This window comes from Manacus candei, unplaced genomic scaffold, assembly GCF_025592945.1.
Source record: "Manacus candei isolate 608988 ecotype Guabito, Panama unplaced genomic scaffold, ASM2559294v1 h1tg000049l, whole genome shotgun sequence".
Classification (NCBI taxonomy): domain Eukaryota; kingdom Metazoa; phylum Chordata; class Aves; order Passeriformes; family Pipridae; genus Manacus; species Manacus candei.
Window position 1 is genome coordinate 11,970,010 of NW_026138097.1, and position 21,870 is coordinate 11,991,879.

At 37.7% G+C, this 21,870-nt stretch overlaps 1 protein-coding gene across 2 annotated transcripts in view; it reads right to left on the reverse strand.

The window, feature by feature from the left end:
• DTNBP1 (dystrobrevin binding protein 1) overlaps nucleotides 1–21,870 on the reverse strand; it is a 68,998-nt gene that overhangs the window by 6,905 nt on the left and 40,223 nt on the right. The window lies entirely within an intron of this gene.

The following is a 21,870-nucleotide window of genomic DNA, read 5'->3' on the forward strand; positions in this document are numbered from 1 at the left end:
TTTGTCAGCCTTCAGACAGAATGGAAAAATCCTTTAAAGGATATCCTACATGTAGCACAGGTATGTATTCACAGAAACTGTGAAGGCAGCCTGAGTTGACAGGAGGTAGGTAATCAGTGCTGTTTTTAAAGACACCGCCACACAGGCATTAATAAATATACAGCAGCAGAGAAGACGATGATGATACCAACACCATAAATGCAAAGCCAACTGCCATGAATTACTAATATGACACCAAACAGAAAGGGCCAGCTCATATAGCTTGTACAGACACACAGAGACAACTGAATTTGCTTAGACGTAGCTATGCTGGGTCTCTGGCAGCTCCTCTTTCCTCCTATGGCAAAGGAAGCATTAGGTGGAATATCATCAGAACTCCTTCCCCCGTTTTGCTCTACAGGAGTCACTGACTGGCCAGAGGATATACAAAGAAAAGAATCGTGCTGTTTAGTGAAGAATAACATCTTCAAAAATAAAAAGATGTGGCTGCTATTGAAATACTAACTGTAGCCAGACCACTATTAGACTATACTTCAGAAAAATTGCTTATTAGGAGGAATATGTAAACTGGAACTCTTCCTCCCAGAGTTCTCTGCTCACTTTCCTGGACCAGTCTCATGAGCACTCTGCTTACAATAAAACAAGACTTTTCTACAGCTGAGCTGCTGATGGAAGGGATGGAGGTGGCATGAAGAGCTGCTGGTCTGTTCTGTTCTACCTATTAGAAGAAGGTCCAACAAATACCACTGGGTGAAAAATGTCCAAGCTTTCACACACCAGAGAGACACAGCTAGAATATGGCATCCATATGGATAAATGCTGGAAGAGCATTAAGGCTTTTTAGGACAAACATTGTGTCAGTCTTCCAGGAAAAATGTTATGTTAATAACATTTTACAACACGGACACTCATTAAATGCATTTACCATTATAGAGATTATTACCCAAATTCAGAGCATGTTTTATTAAACCAGGCAAAAGCATCAGAGAGCAGTAATTCACTCTGTTGCCTGCATCAAGGTCACAGATCATACACAGAAGCAACTGAGCTGTGAGAGATTCCAAAAGAAGCCAGAAAACTGGGCTATCGGACACACCAAATATTCATTAAAACATCAGTAAATAAGCTGAAATCTTTTTCTTAAAGCAGATTTCAGAAGTAAAACATCAGTGTATAAAAAGGAAAGCATTTTCCCTGAAGGCAACATGTCTTTATTATCAATTACACTGTGGTGTATGATGACTCTGTGTCCCCTGGAGCAACTCCTTTAATACAGGCCTGAATGATGAGCAATTATTAATAACATTGTCTATGATGCAGAAATGCTATTCAATTGTAATAATAAAAGCCAGAGGCTCTCACTGACAACAGAAATTTCCTGTCTTTCTCATGATACATTCTGACAGTTTTGCACTCTATATTGGTAGTTCAGGATATTTTTAACCCCGAAACAGAGATGGCATCCAAGTAAGATATGAGACTGATGCAATCTCTTTCTTAACATTGAGCACTCTGTTTTTAACTTCTGCCTAAAATGTTCTGTTAAATTGAAGTTGTCCCCAGCCAAAGCTAAATGGCAACAGCTGCCTGCAGTGCTGATGTGTTCCACAGAAACTCTAGATACACAATCTTGAAGAGCTGTCACAGGTTTGTTCTCCAAAGTCTGTTACAGAGTTAACATCAAGAACCTTGCTGCACGATTTCATGCTCTGCCAGGTGTAATAAAAGTTGCTTGGCTAAGCAGAATCCAACTGCTACATTCGGGGTTTCTGTTTGTTATCAGAAATGCTAAGGATGGCTATATGAAGCCAACAGTCAAACGTGAAACCATGGAAAACGGATGTTTGCTTCTTTTACAAAGCTATTCAGAATTACGTTTTCCATAAGCCAAATGTAGTTTATAAAACACTGAATAGAGACAGTACCAAAGGAGTTCTAAGAAAGAGAATCATCCATATACCATCACACCCTGCTCATATGAATTCTTCCCAGGATGCAAACTGAGACCTGTCACACTTAAAATACTATTGCATTTTTCCTTTTGCCATAAAATTGTACCTTTCAATTACTAACTGCACCTATGCCTCAATCACGATGCTGTGCACAGAAAAAAAAAAGACAAACTACACAGAAAATGCACAATTAGATGCAGACATGCAGGAATTGGGAATTGTCACGATAAGCCAAATAAAAGGTGACTTTAATTCTCCACCAGATGATCTTTAACAGAACAGAAACTAAAAGCAGGCAAAACATTTCTTACAAATTGAAAACTCGAGGGTTGACATACAGCCTTCTGTACTATCCTCAGGAACAGCCCCATGGCCAACCCCTGGCTCCCCTCCCTTGCAGTCAAGGTACAACCCACAGCCCGACTGCCCCACGCAGAGGCAGCACAGAGCTTCATGTGCTACAAAACCTCATTTCCTCCAACACAGCTCTTCCTCACCCTCCCTGTGCAGGTGCTGGAGCACAGAAGTCTGCTGACCCCGGGATGAGTCACCCCAGCCTGAAGGAGCCCCCTGGGCATGTGCACCCCTACTGAGATGCTGCACTGCCCTCGCCTCCTCTGGCCAGGTGAGGATTTATCAGGAAGTGTCAGGGGATGACCCTACTTCTCCAAACACCTCAGCATGAGAAAAAGTTATAGTCATCATCTGCTTCTGTCCCTGTGGATCGTGCCTAGTACCACCTAATGAGGCTGGAAAGCTGTACTAGTTAATTCCAGTCATTAAAAGGACTGCCCTGTGCTCTCAGAGGTCAATGAAAAAAAAAACAAACAAACCAAAACCAGAGTCTAGAGTGTAGTCCTTAAAGCTTCCTCCCCTCAGCTTTTTTCCTGGGAAAAAAAGATCACCATAGAGATGTACAAATAGGCCAAAGACTTAGGAATCAAGGCAAGACTGCAAGCACAATATTATTTGGTCCATGTTTCCACATCTCAATTTGCATTTTTGATATCTTTCTGCAGACAGGAGCTGTGCTAAGCAGACGCTGTATTCCTTTGACAAGATTAATTTATTAAAGCCAGGATCTCAGGACAAATTATTTCTTAATGACTTTATAAAATATTGTGATTTATAAATTAACTCTATTTCTGGGTAAAACTCCCCCGCCTTGTATCTGAAATGTTTGAACTAGACACCAGAAAAATCCAAACTCCAAAGGAACAAATTAAAATAGTTTATAACCACATAAATCAAGTATAGGGGACATCATTTTCTGATATCATTCCTAGGCCTGGTTGACACTTTTTACAAATTAAAATTCTGCCACAGTAAATAAAGTTTCTATCCAATCAACAAAATTACCATTTTATACTTTAATATAAAAAATTTTTCAGCTATGTACAACAGATTTCCTGAGAAAAGTGTGGTTACAAATAAAATGAATTAGAAGAATGACTACCAAAAAAAAAATCAGCAACTGAAAACACTGTTTGTTTACATGGCTAATACAACCTTTAGGCCTAATATGAAAGATGTCAAGTTGTCCAAATGGATTGCTTTTTAGTGCTTCCATACTGTTATGCAATCAGTTTACTTCTCTTCAACTAACTTATTATGTAATTTTATAGTTCTCATGTGAAGTAGAACCTACATCTGTTCTAAAGAGAGAAAGACACAGAGTAATGCAAAAAATGCCCTTTGTCCCCCTCCCTCTGTAGTTCATTTGCTTTTTGTAGGCTCATCCGACCAGACCATAAAATGCACGCAAGCATTCTTTGCAGCCTTTTTTGCTTTTGCTACAAATATCAAAGTTTCGAGCAGCCCTTCACTGAACTCACTCCTGGTTTTTGATGTTCCTTCTGTGCTGAGGGACTTAAAACTGGACAAGACACAAAGACATGCTGAGCAGGGGAGGATAATCCCTTCCCTTCATCTCCTGGCCCTGTTCCCATTCACTCAGCCCAGGGTGCTGTGGCCTTCCCTGCTGCCAGGTGTCCATTGCTTCCTCCAGGACAGAACAGTGTGTTTGCTTGTCACCAGCCTCTACACAGGGCATGACCCATAAACTACCACTCTCCAACACAACTGGTTATTTATCCATCCTGTTGCCCATCCATCCAGACTGTACCATCATAACTTGGCTACAACAACACTGAGTGAGGTTGGCAAAACGTATCAGTAACATGGCTATTCACTAAACAGCCAAACCCCTTCAAAATCAGAAAAACAAAATCATAAAAACAGGCAATGGAAGACAGCTTTTCAAGTGCATTATGACTTAGTAACTTATACTTGCAACTGCCTCATTATAGACCCTTTCAAGCAAAAATATCAAAGCAAGACAAGAAGCCAGAGAGTGCTTCAAAGAATGCAGTTTTCCTCAAAAATGTTTAAATTGTACTTGGCAGAATTTAGAGTACATTTTCATATGACAAGGGATGAAGTTCAGAGCACTCCTGCACTACACTGTGCTGACAAGTGGTGAGAGTGTGTTGGCAAAACGTGAAAAAGCAACCTAGGTGCACACAATCTTTCTTCCACATTAGAGTGAAAAGAAAACAAGTAAGAGCCACAAGACCTAGCTGTTTTTAAACTCTTAAATAAGAGTTTCTTTACAAAGGAATTTGTTTTTACTAAAGGTATATTCAAATAATTACAAACAATAAAATTAAGTCCTGATTCACTAGAATGGAAAGTCAGGATTTCACTCAGTGACAGAAGGATCACCTTTGTCGTAAAAAATATACACTGTTCCAAATGAGATTTACTGTCTGACAACTCAAAAGCCTGCATTTTCATGAAGGTATATTTTACTAAAATTAAGATTAACAGTCATTAAAAATGACTGTATGTATTTCTTTATATCTAACTAGTGTTTTTATAGATTTTATCAGAATATGAAAACTTTAATTAGTCCACAAATAATCTAGTCAAGAGGAAAAGCAGAGATTTCACCAATGTAGAGAAATTATTTTTAAAGTTGCCCAATAAACAGTTTCAACAAGTTGGCTTACCTTGGAAATTCTCTCTAAACAAACAAATTGCTTACTTGAGATCCTTGGAAAATAACGAATAAGCTTAAATAAATATCAGAATAAACCACAGACAATAGCTGCCTGTGTACTCCAAGATTCCAGTGACTAAAGCAGCACCTGGAGGAAGAGGCAGCTTCCGACCAATGTGACAGGAAACATAGCTTGGGAAAAGGTTTCTACATAACTCCAAACTTTATCTGGCTACCAGAAAATCATCATAATTAAGAGATACTAAAAATACGCTCCACCAAAGAGCAAACGCACAAATTGAGTTCTAAAAATGCAAATATATCTAGAATTAAAAAAAAAAAAATAAAAAAAAAATTACACAATTAATCATATGCCTCACAGTGTATGAAAAAACTGGTAGAGCTTGATAGAATTAGGATCTTATAGGTTGGGTAACAAAAGGTTACTGCGTTTACACTTATTTTACTTTCACAGTTTTCTTCAGCTATCTTCTACTTTTTAAAGCCCTGCAAAGTATGACAACCATTCTAAGGCAGACCACTGGCTTGCCACTGCAGATGAAAATACACCTGAGTTCCAGACAGACTGGACCCAGTTTGGGTTTATATGAATTTTTTAACAGTTTGGTACAGCCCACGTTGTAACTAATTTAGGAGTTCAGACAAGCCCAGAGCATCCAAAGTTACACATAAAAGCTTAAACCCTGCCTTGCCCAACTGCACTTTCTTGCAAGAAAACAAAGCAAGCATCCTGCATAGCAGCTCTACAGCACATTATAATCTTCAGATTGCTTTCACCTTTCTCTGTTCTCTGCAAGCCTAAAATCACCAGGCTGAGGGACAGCTCTGCAAGGTGGTCCACAGCACCATAATGGACTTTCGTTTTAGCACTGCATATACTTGTGGTTCAGAAACAGTAGCAACACTTTTGGCCATTTTATTTCTCATTAAAAACTTACCAAAAACTGAGTGTATTTTTGCCCATTTCTCAATTCTTTTTAAAGTAAGAGCAGACATTTTCATGCCTGCAAATGTGGGAAACAAGAACAACTTTAGAATAATTTTAGCTGGTTTTAGCTATTATCAAAATCACCATGGAGATACTGTTCTACAGCACTTTAGGGGTGGGGTTTTTTCCATACTTGCTTCACTATTTCCCTACCATAAGCTGTGCAAATGCATGCCTTGTAAATCATGGTAACATTACAGCAAAAACTTTGGGGGTGAATTATCTCCTTCAGGCCCATACCTTCTGGTTTAACAAATCTACAATCCACCATTTTACATTTCTCTGGTTCAATTTCATTTATGGTCCCAAAACCACTAATGACAATATCTATCTTTCTAGAAGACAGGATTTAGCAATGTGACTTCAGTTGGATGTGAATATCATAAACTGTCCTTCACTTGCACCAGGACAGGCTTTGTTAGGAAAAGGGTCTTCTAACTCCCCAATTCCTCGTTTAGTCAGATTTCTATCCAACTGAAACAGAATAAAAGGTGACAAGGGAAGGGTAACATTAAGCTGAACCTCCCTAGCATAGAAAGTCAAACCCAAAATGTCAAGCACCTTGCTCACATGCTTGTTTCCCATCTCCCTATAAATCCACCACTTACAGCATGTAAGAACAATAATTCAGTTACTGGGATGCAAAGTATGTATTTCCACTATAAATAAACCTGACTGTCACATATAACCTTCAGTATCTATTTTTGAAGACAATCTGGCTTTAAAATTTAGCCACACACTATTGAAAAATCCCACTGTTACAGAAATTGTACCTGAAAACAGTTCAAATGACTCAGCACTCTTCTACTCTCATGAAATGCAGTACTTGGTGCATAAGTGCTCCAACTACTGTTTTTATTGCCTTGCCTCAAAAATACTAATTTTCAAATGGAAAAACTAGTTGATAGCAAATCTAAACCCAAAGTACTTAAAATAGAGACCACAGCACTGCAGTATTCTATTCAGGTCTCCAAAGATCCATGAAACTGTCCCAAATAAGATTAATAACATCCCATCATCTGAGTACAAATCAGTCTATCGAGCAATTTAATGACTACTTTCCATTCCAAAAAGATAACCACTTTTGCTTTGGAATTAGAAGGCTTTCAAAGACAGGCAAAGGGCTTCCGTTACTACAAGAATAGTGCTAATCTTTGCACAACTCTGAGCTATTTGCCTTCTAGATCAAATTATGTGCATGTGTAAACATGTAAATTAATTATGAGATACTGTTTTGCTGTCACAACGCATTCTGCACATGTTGAAAACATGGGTTCTGCAACATGGCAAATCAGTTGGCAGGTATCAGCTTTTACTTGTCCCTAAGAATAACACTAAGCTTTGAACTCTTGCTGCAGTGAAACTACTCTTCACCCATAGTATAACCATCTTCAGATACACAGAACAATACCACTGAATGCTTAACTACATCTTGCCTCAAAAAACGAAGGTGAACAAATTATTGTCTTCTTACCTAATAATTAAAACAAAATGAGAGGTTTACTCCATATACATGTTTTCAGAATCACCAGTTTTCTGACTGAACATGCAGTTTACACCTCTCTCTTCAGAGGGAGGGAGGGGTAGAGCCTGTCAAACAGTCCTACAGGCTTCAGAGCCAAAAGGAATGAGCCACAGATTCACAGCCTCAGTACAGTTCAGTCTAATCTGACTTACTTTACACTGACAGTGACATATTTTAGACCTGAGGAGGGTTTTGGTTTTTTTTTGGAAGACATACTTTAATACAAATCTTGGGTTAACATAACTTGTGATTGCTCAGAACACACACACGCACACAAAAAAAAAAAAAAAAAAAAGAAAATACCCTACATTTCACAGAACAATCGTGCCACCAGTTAAAAGAGAATTTGATTTTTTCACATGCTTGGTAAAGCATTCAGTATTTATTATGCAAACTATAGTTGGTAACAGATCATAGAATCGTATCACAGAATCACAGAATGATTCTAGATAGAATGATTGAGCTGGAGGAGACCTTAAAAATCATCTAATTCTAACCCCCTGCCATGACCTTCCACTAGACCAGGTTGCTCAGAGTCCTATCCAACCTAGCCTTGAACACTTCCAGGAATGGGGATTCCACAACTTCCCTGGGCAACCTGTTCCAGTGCCTCACCATCCTCACAGTAAAGAATTTCTTCCTAATATCTAATCTAAACCTACTCTCAATTTGAAGCCATTCTCCCTTGTCCTGTCACTGTGTGCCCTTATAAAAAGTCCCTTCTCATCTTTCCTGTAGGCTACCTTCAGGTACTGGAAGGCTGCAACTAGGTTACACCAAAGCCTTCTCTTGTCCAGGCTGAACAAGCACAATTTTCTCTGCCTTCCATCAGAGGGGAGGTGTTCCATGCCTCTAATCTTGGTGGCCCTCCTCTGGACTTGCTCCAAGAGGTCTTGCAACTTGCAATTTCTTTCTATTTTTAGCTAATTATAACACATGAGAAATTGTACAAATGAAAACTCAATATTCACATAGTCAGAACTGCTGGACTGCCAGTGAAATAACTCCTCCTCAAGCAGAAGTCTTCTTCATTTACAACATCAAAATTTCATACGTAGCAATATTTTAAAAAGACCATAAGCAAATCATTATATCAGTAGTACACACAGAACACTTGAAGTATTTCTTTTTTCTTGACAACTTAGTCTATTTCCTCTTTCATTTCTGTCAAAACAACTTCTCTGATGCAAGCAAAAAAAACCTGCTTTTCATTCATTCTATTACTGCTGGGTTTATTTCTTAGAATTTAAGACAAAGAACCATTAAATTACAAATCTAGTCCAGTTTAACACTGCTCAGTTAATGTCCCAGATGAATCACTCTACAGACAATCTTTAGAAATCCTAGTGGTGAGTAAACACTTTTGTTTGATATGATTAGCGAGACAAGATCTGAAACACCATTCACTCTAACAAACCAGCATCCAGGAGCATCCAAACATGAGAGGACTGATTTGCTAACAGACAGCTATTAGAGATGTGTTATCAGCTGAGAAATTTTAAAATACACGCAGCCCTGCATATTCATTACACACGGAGTATCAGTTATGACAGACCAGCCTATTTTTAAAATCCATATTTATTCTCAAATGCAAAACGAAGATGCCATCATTCTTTTTTAAAAAAGGAACGTGTACCAGTGCTATTTGCTAGTAAAGCTAATTTGCAACACTAGCAATAGTATGCCTTTTCTATACTTTCTACAATACTGTAAGACAGATCTTTTCAAGCTACATTATAATAGTCTCTTATAAAATAGTGGTTTTCAATTAACGAGTTGCTTTTAAATTCAGCCAATTGGACAGTAACAACTATACTGGCACAATAAAAGGAAGACAACCAAAATAAAAATTGGACTACATTTCAAACAGAACAATGTAGCTGAACATAAAGCAATATTTTCAGAATATATGATTATATTTTTACAGTTAAAATTCCTCTTTTTATATTATGGAAAGGCATTGTATAGCAAGAAACAGGACATCTGAAAAGTGCAGAAATATAAAACAGTGTGTTTTTTCCACTGAACATTTTTATTTTTAAAAATAAAATGGTTTATGCGAAAAACAGTTTAGTTAGGACATGGATTGTGATTCAGAGGTAGGGCAATATTCAGTACGTCAGTTTTAATGAAAGGATATTCAGTTTTAAATTTTTAATGAAACCTTTCAAGCTTTCTTCCATGCACCTAGTTTTCATATACTCAATGTCATTCCACTTGCTTCTTTATATTTCAATAGAATATTAAATGCTCTATGGCTCAGAAATAACAGACCACAACAAAAAAAGCAGCCCTGACAGAACTTTCAATTTGCAAAATACTAGCTGTCTTTCAACAGTTCAATTGTAAGAATAAAATTCTTTTGATAAACTAGAAAAATATTTGAGATAAATCTTCTTGAAGGAAAAAAGGGCCTTGAAAGATGATCTGCTCCCACTGGTTTGCTGACTTATTTGCGTGCTGTCTTCTAGCAGAATTGTTCTGAACTGTTCAAACATGCAACACTGAAGGTAGCATAAAGGTCATCTTTACATATAGTGTCCATAATTTTACTGCTAATTCAGAACAGTTTCTGCAACTTTGACATGTCTGGTTTTTAGAGGATTTAAGGGCAGACCTTCAGGAGCAATCCACGCAACACAGGCAGATGGGAAGAAAACCAAACCCCTACCTTCCTTACAGTCTGTAAACTATGACAGGAGTGTGTGTGGCTGAGTTCACTTTCTCGTTTAGTTCAACCCTGAGGGAAGTCTCATGCTTTACATTTTCAAGGTTTTCATACAGTAGCCAATATTTGCTACTAATAAGAAGGGAAGCTAACAGGTCACAACAAATCAGTAGTTTGCCAATTTTTCCTCTGACATGCAAGTTTTACCATGCTTTGTCTTTAAAGACAACCAGAATAAACTACGCATCACTGTTGGCAAAAACAACTCACTCAAGGCAATAATAAACCTGATACTATTGTACTAGATCAAACTGGCATTGCCACACCAAGGAAGCACTGCTGGCTGGGAAGAAAAATCATTTTTCTAGACCAAACAATTCTGAAGAAGAACCCCTTCCGAAGGTTTTTGTTGTTTTTTTTTTTATTATTATTTTTACAGAGGATCAGCCATCACCTGTCCTCCTGAAGCTGGCACAGAATTGACATCAGGTGTAAAACCAACAGCCACCATACTGTCAGGTTCAGCTAAAGTCACAATGGCAACTGTGTTCACTCAAAACTATTTTTGCTATTTTGCCATTAATTAATCAATATCAGCATTAGATGCGAAATAGTGTAATTTTTAGCATGTATTGGTTTAGCCTGCAATAACAGGTAAACTGATTTATAAAGTTTGCTATTCAAATCCAACTGATTTAAGTGACCACATTTTTCGAATACTGCAGTAGCCTGGTTTAAAGATATTGTATAAAAACTAGCAGGCCTTCTCATGTGTGCAAGATCTAAGATTCTAATATCTTTAGATTAATAGATTACTTTAAATAGTTGATATTAATAGATTAATTTATTGGGATTAAATACAACTAGACAAGTTTCACTGGTTAACATAATTAACGAGCTCACATATGTCTTTATAAAAAGAGTGTAATTAATAGCTAAGACGTTTTCCTTATTTGATGTTCACAGTTTTACACCTGCTTTTTATTGAGAGGAATCGTTATCACTAAAACAGTACAAAATTTACTGGGTCTATCAGTTGCTTAATCCAACATCTCAATGAGTATATATAAAAAAAGGAGAGACACCCATGCAGCAAACTAGGGAGAGGGTGGAGCAGATGTGTGATGTTACTAATGCATCAGAGGAACACTAAACAAGAGAGAAATATGAAAGGAAAGGAGATACAAAGGAAGAGAAATGAATATGAGGCAGGGGCAGAGGGGAAGGGCAACTGACACTCAGAGTGCCAAAAAGAGATAATAAATGAGATATGACCCTTCATTCTGGATTTCTCCAGTCTGGTAGAGATTAAACAAGTTGTGGGGAGAAAAATAATACCAATCAGGAGAAAGAAATTTAAAAGAGAGGTAGAGAATGCATTGCCATATTGGAACCAAACTCCAAGAACAAAGCCACAACAATAGAATTGTCTGTTACAAAAGAAATAGGCCCTACTGAAGCTACTCTGACAGACAAAACCCCAAGAGCCTGAAGGAACAATTGCATTTGAGTGAGAAAGCACATACTGCGTGACCATCAATGACTAAACTCTATGCCTACCGTAAAAACAAACTGACAGATGACACCTAGGATACAGTATCTTATTCCAGCAAACAAAGAAAATCCACCTAAAGGATGCACAGACATCAAAGTGACAGTGAGGAGTGAATAAGAAGTAGAAATTCAGGAAGCTGATAAAAGCATTTACAAGGTGGAGGAGAAAAAAGAAGGGGGGTGGCTGAAGAGGGAAGTCACTATAATTAGGACTATGAAACCCATAAAAAACACTTCCTATGAGATCATTCCTTTCAACATACACAGCTATATGAAATCTCTCTCTCACCCTTTCCCCCCACCTTCTTTTTTTCAGTGCACGGATGCCACACAAATCTTCAACATCTCCTGACACATCTTAGGACAGCAAGCACTTACTTGTGCCTGTGCTGCAACACAGTATAAAATGAGGAATTAATTCCCCCAACATCTGTATCAATCAACTTCTGCCATTTGTATGCACTCTAAAAACCATTCACCTTTAGGCCAACTAAAAATATAGAATACTTAATTTATAGTATTGTCCTTAACTCCTGAATATGTATAAGGCCTTGTTAACCTAATTTTTAATTTTATTCTTCAGAATATTTTAGCAGTAATTAGTAATGAGTAGTTTAAACCTCATAAAATGCATGCACATTGCCTGCACAGGGTAAACACACGGTTAATCTCTGAAAAAATTAAATTTCCTAACTATTACTCTATTTCTTGAAATAGCACCTCTCTGTACTAGGTATTACTTACTATAGCAATGAAAATCATGTACTGTATCTCTAGAACAGCTATAGGCACCCGCACTCGGACCAATTCAAAGAGCCCTACAGAACTGCACAGTGATTCTGAAAAAGAAAGTGGAACTGCTAATTTTTGAATCATTAAGATAAACTATAAGCAGAAGTGTACTGATCCTACTCAGTGTCCCATTTTTCTTCTTTAATATCTAAACTTGAATAACGTGCCTCTCAAAATCTGAGCATCAACTAATTTTAGAGGAAAATATCATTAGAATACAATATGACCTTTATTAAATATGAATTATTTGTTCACAACACATTTGGCATGACAGTGGGAAAACATTGCCTTCAGGCCACCATTATATCTGCCCTGTTTCCTCCTCTTTCTTCCCATCATCATGCATCTGCTTCGTCAGCTCCAACAGCATCCAGTTTCCGTGGGCAAAGAGATTTGTTACCTCCTTTTAGAGCAACCAAAAGTATTTTTATTTGTTACTAACACAGAAATAAAATTATGATGTTTAAGATTTAAGCTTTCAACAGATATTTAGGCAGAATATTTCTCATCTCTTTGCTGCTGCTGTAGACTCTAACAGATGATACCCATTTGATTTCACTGGTTTCATGCAAGGGAAAATGTCGTTCATAATCATGAAGACCAAAATTTGTTTTTAAATAAAAGATTAAATTTAATGGAAGTGGGTTACAAACGATATTAAAGGATCTAAACATTTGATGTTCAGACTTCGTGATGCCTTTCAAAACAGAAAGGAGACAGGTAAAGTGGGATAAGCAAAGAGCATTTAAGCAAAAAAGTCCTCACAAGACTAACACAAACAAGCTAATCTATCCTGGGGTTTGGACAACAACACAACCTGTGGAATATGACAAACATTATGACATAAGGTCTTCCAAGACAAACACACCAGGGACAGCATCTAGTAAATGCATAATCCTCAATATCAGTTCCTGAACGTACTTGAAATTATGAACAAAGCTTGAGGTGGGGGTGGGAATCAACTAAGAAGCTGTGGGAATGTTCCTGTTCTGTTGGTACAAGTATTTTCTCTCCAGGCTTGAGTGAATGCTATACCAAGGTGTTCGGCAAGTGCTGAACTTCAACCTATTGTGATTCTCTTATAAACTACTAAATCTGTTTATAATAGTGACTATCCAAGGCTAATGAGAACTGAAGCATGCTTAAGGAATCAAAGTAACATCATTATTATAATTTCATGCTCTAGAAAACTGTAGACATTTGGTCAACAAGCCTCCTATTTTGAAACATGCTTGCTGATATTATTCCTTTTAAACTATTTTTCATCTGTGCCTTATTTATTAAACAAGTTCCCTTGACAATACATGTGTTTATATATGCGGCAAATAGAGTATCAACATCAAACAGTGGCTGCATCACAACAAGACAGATCTAACCACAAAGTGCCTAAAATCGTCGTCAATAAGGAAGGAAAAAAAGCACTGAGACTTGATAATATATCAATACTGTATTTTCAAAATAAAATTGGTAAATATAGAATCATAAAATCATTAAGGTTGAAAAAGACCTCTAAGGTCATCAAGTCCAACCATCAACCCAGCACCACCACCATGTTCACCACTAAAACCCATCCTTGTCCACACATTTTGGAACACTTTGAGGGATTCATTCATAAATGCCTGGGCTATCTGTCCCAATGTTTGGCAACCCTTTCCATGAAGAAATTTTTCCTAATAACCAACCTAAACCATCTCTGGGGCAACTTGAGGTCATTTCCTTTTGTCCTGTCACTTGTTACCTGAGAGTAGAGACTGACCCCCAACTCACCACAACCTCCTTTCAGGTAGTTGTAGAGAGCAATAAGGTCTCCCGTGAGCTTCCTTTTCTCCAGACTAAACACCCTCAGCTCCCTCAGCTGGTCCTTATAGGACTTGTACTCCAGACCCTTCACCAGCTGTTTCCCTTCTCTGGACACACTCCAGTACCTTGCTGTCTTTGTTGTAGTGAGGGGCTCAGAACTGAACAGAGGATTCAAGGTGCAGCCTTACCAGTGCCAAAGGACAATCACTTCTCTGGTCCTTTATTTCTGATAGTGTGTTATATGCACCGCTTGTGAATATGGTGCATTATTCAAGAAAGTAATAAGTTCTTCACAACCAACTATAAAATTATACAAGGCTATAGATTTTCATGAAACATGAATTAATTTTGGTCATTCAATCAAAAATTCAAACTATCAGGTTCCCTGTAAAATGCTCATTTGTCTATATAAATTCAGAACAAAGGATTTTTTACAGTATTTATCTGGTTTAACTAAAATATACATGTATATACATATCATTAGCTTATTATTAGGTATTAATTTGAGATATTAAAACCTTTATAGACATGCAACTCCTCAATTAAATTTTAATAAAGATAAATGCATAAGTGCACAGTTCATTACAAATATATTGTACTCGTATTACAAAATAATTTCACATATGAACACCATAAGTATTAGAGGGCCAGCATGAATTGCATTTTGTTGAAGAAGTTTGCAAGGTAGCAATTTCCATTTACCATTCAAAATAGGTCAGAAATTATATATTTGCATACTGCTATCATAATCCATTTTTTAAAGTGAAAACTGTAATCACATCAGCAGCTAGTAAAAACTGATGGTCGGCTTTTTCTAATATCAGTCTAATGTTTTCTAAATAGTAAATTGAATGATGATACTCAGCCTAGGGGGAAAAATATAATAAAGAAGCCTGAAAGAGATTTCATTTTATAGGCATGTATAGTAATGTATATAGAAATTAAAACAAGATATGTTCCTCTTAAACCCACAAGCTAAAAAGAAGAACGTATATTTACAGTGAAGTAGCCTATAATAATATAGGTCACATCTGATGATGCTCTATTTGGAAATCCACTCATGATCAGATCAGGAGATAGTGAGTTTTGCTCACATTTCAAGTGAGACTTCAATATTTCATTTAAATTACACATTTACTTCCGTTTTAAATATTCTTTAGAAGTCCGAAATAGTTAAACAGATTTTAGCCTTTACCTCTGTTAACCAAGAGGAACAGACTTGACAGATTTGAGAGAAAGGCAGCAGCCAACTAGTTAAATCAGCAATACTGGAAGCATAATGTGCATCCACTGAGTCACCAAGGTTATATAAACTGACACAGCACATTAATACCACTCTTTCCCTGCCTCCCAAAATACAAACTGCTCAACTGCTCAGTCATTACAAATGATATCTTTGTTTCAGTGCTTGGAGAATAACTGTCAGAGCCCAGAAACTGAGCTACCTTCTCATTCAAGAAGTCTGGAGGTCAGATCCGAGGCTTAGCAAGTAAGGCAGCACAGAGATGTGCCACTTGCACTTGCACTGCCTCTCCTGCACTCATCCTGAAGGTGACTGCAGAACTCAAGACTTCACAGATCACTCCAAGACTTTTGTAGTGTGATGAAATAGGAAGTTCTGCCATAAATCAGTTCTCATCTCCAGATGTTTTGGAGACTGGATTACACTTAGCCAAGTGGTAACAGTACAAAAGAACTCTGTGAAGTAGCTCAGCAATAAAATATGGAAGAACTATGTTTAGGAGTACTCAAAAATACTTCTCTAGGTGTACGCACTTTTTGACTTGAAGAATTTAACAAAGTCAGTATGAACTTGGAGCCTCCTGAAGTGTAAGACTCTTAAGAGAAACAAAATACTTGTTCAATATAGTCTTAAAAAAGTCACAGAGCAAAGAATTCTTAAAATAGAAGCTTGCAAAGCGCATTATATTGTCAGAGCAAATCTGTCTCCATCCCACTAGAGATGCTAGCTCGGTGATCCGCATGTAACTCCACCTATCTTTTAAGGCAAAAACTGTCCTAGTACCACTGCTTGTGGGCTTTAATGCAAAGTTCTGGCAATCATCCAGGACTCTGGAAGGGAGGGAATGCAGCTTTTGAAATTTTCTTTTTAGGTCATGACATAAGAGATCACACTGATGGCCACTAATGCTCCATTTACAAATGCAGAGAGGGAAGTCAGCAACTTGTACTTAAAGAAAAAATAAGGTGCTTCTAAAAACAATGCTGCATTGTACAGAAATTTCATGTTTACGGAAGTTATCTACCACTTTCCAAAGAGCTCAGTAAAACAGAAAACTGAGAAAGTATCACGTACAACATGGAACTTAAAACCAAGGGTAAACCAGCATATTTTTGTCCATGGCAAATAGCCAATCCTAGCAAGCAGTGATGTTTTAAATGGCAGTTTTACAGGAGAAGAAAAAAATCAAACACATTTTTATTAAATTTTATCCTGTTCCCTATGCTTAGAACATGAAAGGGCATCATGCATCTTCATCACAGAAATGACCAGACTAAGTTTCAGATCAGTGCATTTTAAAGTTAGTAAGTGGTATGTGGAGCTTTTGTCTTCTGTGAAGGAATCTAAATTGGGTTTGGTACTTGAGATGTGGTTAAGTCTTCTGGCAATGATAAAATCAAAAACCTTTCCCACACTTTTCTCACACTTGTCCTTTTTAACAAAGTTAACGATTACATACAATCTTGTGGTTTTATACAGAACTCTTTACAGAAGCCTCTGCTAGCAGACAGATGCCATATTGCCTTCTATATCAAAATAGCAACCAAGAATGATGAGTGAGGACATCACTGGAACAGGGATTCAATTAACGGAATATGGCAAAATTGACATTTATATAACAAAGTTGTAGGTTAGTCATCGATGACTAAATTTATACCACAGAGCTATTAAATCTCACCCTCTGTAGACAGAAGAGCAGCAGATTCCAAGAATCAGAAAACCAACAGCTTATGAAAGGAACTTTTCTGCCCAACAGACTTCAGCAGAATCACAGAATTGTTACAGTTGGAAGAGACCTCTGGAGATTATCTAGTCCAACTCCACTGCCAGGGCAGGGTCACCTAGAGCAGGAATGCAACCAGATGGGTTTGGAACATCTCCAGATGGGAAGACTCCACGACTCCCCTGGGCAGCCTGCTCCAGTGCTCTGTCACCCTCAATGTAAGGAAGTTCTTCCTCCCATTGAAGTGAAACTTCTTGTGTTTTAGTTTATGGCCATTGCTTTTCGTCCTGTCGCTGGGCACCACTGAAAAGAGTCTGGCACTGTCCTCTTGGCACCTGCCTTGGAGGTATTTATATGCATTGATGAGATCCCCTCTCAGTCCTCTCTTCTCCAGACTAAACAGGCCCAGATCCTGCAGTGTCTCCTCATAAGAGAGATGCTTCAGACCCCTCATCATCTTTGTGACCTCCACTGAACCTTCTCCAGGAGCTCCTTGTCTTTTTTGTACTGAGGAGCCCAGAACTGGACCCAGCACGCCAGATGTGTTGTTCAAATACTCCTATGTTTCTCTTCCCAAGTAATTTGATGACTACCATAGGGCAGAAAACAACTGATGCTAGACAAAACAAAAAATTGAGCACTATCACAACATAGGCAGCCAGTATTTTCTGTGCTTACAGGATTTAAGAAAGCCTCTTTGCTGAATTAACACTAGGACAGTTTAGCACAATTAACACTTAGCTGGAGGTATATTAATTACTACAAAACAAGCTCCCCAAGCCACCCCAGCCCAACACACACTGGCCTTTCAGGAATTTTTTTCTTGATACTCATTCCTTCAATATGCTTATAAGTAGAAGTCTCCATGCCCCGTGCTCCATCAAGCAAGCCAAGTTCTCCTAGCATCTTGTAATCTTTATGAAGATGTTGAAGAGCACAGCGCCTAAGATGGAGCCCTGTGGAACCCCACTAGTGACAGGTCACCAGTCTGATGTCACCCCATTCACTGTTACCCTCTGTGCTCAATCCGTGAGCCAATTGCTCACCCACCACATGATGTGTTTATCCAGCTGTGTGCTGGACATTTTGTCCAGAAGGCTCCTGTGAGAGACAGTGTTGAAAGCTTTACTGAAATCCAAAAAGATTACATCCACTGGCTTCCCTTGATCAACTTGGTGGGTTACCTTGGTATAAAAGGAAATCAGGTTTGGTAAGCAGGACTTTCCTCTCATGAAGCTGTACACTGTCTGCATTGTCTTTCAGGTGTTTTTCAATACCTCACAGAATAATCTTCCCTGTTACTTTACCAGGCACTGAAGTGAGACTGACAGGTCTGTTGTTTCCTGGGTCCTCCTTTTTGCCCTTCTTGAAAATCAGGACAACATTCTCTATCTTCCAGTCAGCTGGGACCTCTCCAGATTCTCAAGACCGCTCAAAAATCATCAGGAGAGGTTTTGTGATGATATCAGACAGTTCTTTGAAGATTCTGGATGAATCCCATCAGGCCCCATAGATTTGTAGGGATCCAGCTGGAGCAGCAGATCCCACACAATTTCAGGGTTGACTGGGAGTTGATCATTCTTGCAGTCATGGTCCTGCAGCTCAGGGCACTGAGACACCCTCAGTGGGTCATCCGTGTTGAAAACAGAGGCAAAGAAAGTGTTAAACACCTCTGCCTTGTCTCTACCTCTGGTTGTGATGCGACCACCCCCATCCTGTAACAGGCCAATGATATTCCTATGCTGCCTATTGCCATTAATGTATTTGAAAAAACTCTTCCTATTGTCCCCCTTATTTCAACTCCAGTTGAGCTTTGGCCACACAAATTTTCTCCCTATAGCAGCAAGCAGCATCTCTGAATTCTTCCCATGTCACTTGACCTTGCTTCCAACAAGCAAAAAGGGAAAATACATATGTCATCCAAACCTGTAATGTGGGTAGACTTCTTCCAGTCACACAGGTTTGTGGAGACAGAAGCTGAACCTGCAGGCCCCTCCTGAGGCCCCTGCTCTCCAGCAAGGGCCAGAAACTACCCTGGCACCTGACAATAACTGCATGGACAACTAACTGGTGCTCTTTAAGACAAAGGCAAGAACCCCACCCTTCTAACTCCATTGTGTGGTTAAACAGACTTTGGAAAAAAAAAATTACATTACACCTATGATTAAGGCTTAGGACAGTTTTGTCTGCAAAACAGCAATTCCCACATCACTGGTGAGCCACAAAACCCGAGCTTATCAAGTACCACCATTTTTATTTCCTACCCATGTGAACGCACAAGATAACTGAAAACACATCAGGTGGTTTTCAGCGTGTTTTCTCCACAAAGTGTGGGTTTTCAGTTTAATGTACAATAACCACAGAAGAGAGAATAAATCTATGAGGATTTAAGATTATGATCAAGGGAAAACCCTCCTGAGCCAGTGGAAATGCTGGTGCGCAAGGTCTGGAGTGATTACATAATCGTCTAATTAAGCCAGAAACTTATTCCTATAAATGGCACCATTCCTGTTTGATTTAAAATGAAACACAGCCAACTACGTTTTGATCAAGTCTCATTTATGCAACATCAAAATAGCACTAGCTGCCTTCTACATAAAAGGGAAAAAAGGGCTGAATGACATCTCCACAAGATTCTTATTTCACCCTAATCCACAGAGTAACCCAAGTGATTAAAAATGAAACAATGCATTCAGTTAGTCAGAACTGCCTCTTAACCTCTCTCGGCCTTAACTCACATACTCTATTAGAAATATGCAATTTAGAAACATTACATACATACAAAAGTGTTTTATTGATTTTTTAAAATAGCTCACTTTTTAAGTATTTCATTATTATTCAATGCCATTTTCCAAAGGAATATAATTTCACAAAAAGGACGCCACTCTAGCTAAAATACTGAAGACTTATGTTTCTACACTTTCAGCTCCAATGCCTTGATACAATTTCACATGGCATACGTAACACTCCTAAATAAAATGGGCAGATTTGTTTACCAGAGTATCCACATTTTTCTTCCATTTAGTGACAAGGAGTAGAGAAGCATTCAGAATTCTTATATGCTCACGTGCACACCTTGGCCATGCACATCATTAAAACCTGAGCAGAACAAGCAGTTTAATAACTGCTTTCACTGCTGTGAAAGGTGGGGCTGAGATTTATGTAAGGACATGCTATAAGGAAGGAATAAATTATTTCTACTGCAGTTTTTAAAAAAATTCCACTATTTTTGAACACTAAAGAGAATAGCATCATTATCTAGAGTCCCACAACAGAAAGAAACAGTGCCATGTGGAGAAATATAAAAACTGTACAATCCATTACTGTACATTTATTTGGTTACAAATCAAACTGATGAAATGTCTGCACTTATAGTTACATTTTTAACATAAAATAGAAGCAGCATGCAACAACAACAACAAAAAAGAATACTGTCATTATAAAACTGTTCAAAAATTCATTTGCACCAAGATAAAATCACAGGCAGTAAGAGTCTATACCATTTGGTCTTTCAGCACCCCAAAAAGTACTACTAGAACTGATCTTGCTAGAGAGAAGCAATCTTTTTAAAAGTAGATGTATGAGTATTTCTTAATTTGTCATTAACCTCATCCTACATTGGTGGTATATATATATATATTATATATATATACATATATATATAAAATCTCTTTGCATAAGTTTTTCATTACTTTTTTTCTGTCACCAAGCTATAGAAGATAATTTTTTTAAATCACATTAGAGTAATTCTGGTTACCATAGACATGTTAATCTTTGCAATATTAATGTTCATACTAAAGCTTCTACTTACTGCTACCTCTTCCCAGCAGTAGCTGGAGTGATATTGCTAAGGCTCATATTTCAGAACTATTCTCCAATTTCATATTCTAATCCTTACACAAGTATAATTTCAAGGTTGTCCCCCACCCCACACACAAAAGAGCTGTTCTACTGTCCAAGATATGACTGTAAATAAGGAAAAAAAATATTTGCAGCTGCACCCTGAATTCTCCATACTTCCATTTCAATATCAGGAAACAAGAACAAGTGAAGGACAACTTTTGACAATATGTACAAAGTAGTTAAGGATACAAAATGGATTATACCAGTAGTATATATATTGCTTACAACACTGACAATTTTGAGCGATAAGTGGTCACACCACATTTAGCATAACAGAGGATAAATTTTGCCATCTTTAAGTAAACAGTCAATTGATCAGACTAGATTTATCGAAAACAACTGTTTTTACAAATGAAGTATTCCTAATCAACACAAATGTAAGAAGTTCTCCCATATCAAATGAATTGTTTAAAACAAAATGTTCACCTTTACATTAGTCTTTAATAGGAATACCTAATTTAGTGGTCAGAATTACAGTTCATAGGTAGAACCTTGATAAAGGTATGCTCCAACAGGTTATTAAAATAACAAATTGTTCAATTTACTCTTATCTTTTGGTCCTAGACATCAACTGAAAAAAAATCCACGTGAATGGTAACAGAAAAAAAAACCTCTTCCAGTGGTTATATAAAAGAACATAAAAAGATGCAGAGTAGAAATCCAGACTTGATTTCTACTTCAAGTAATGCACAGTTCTAAA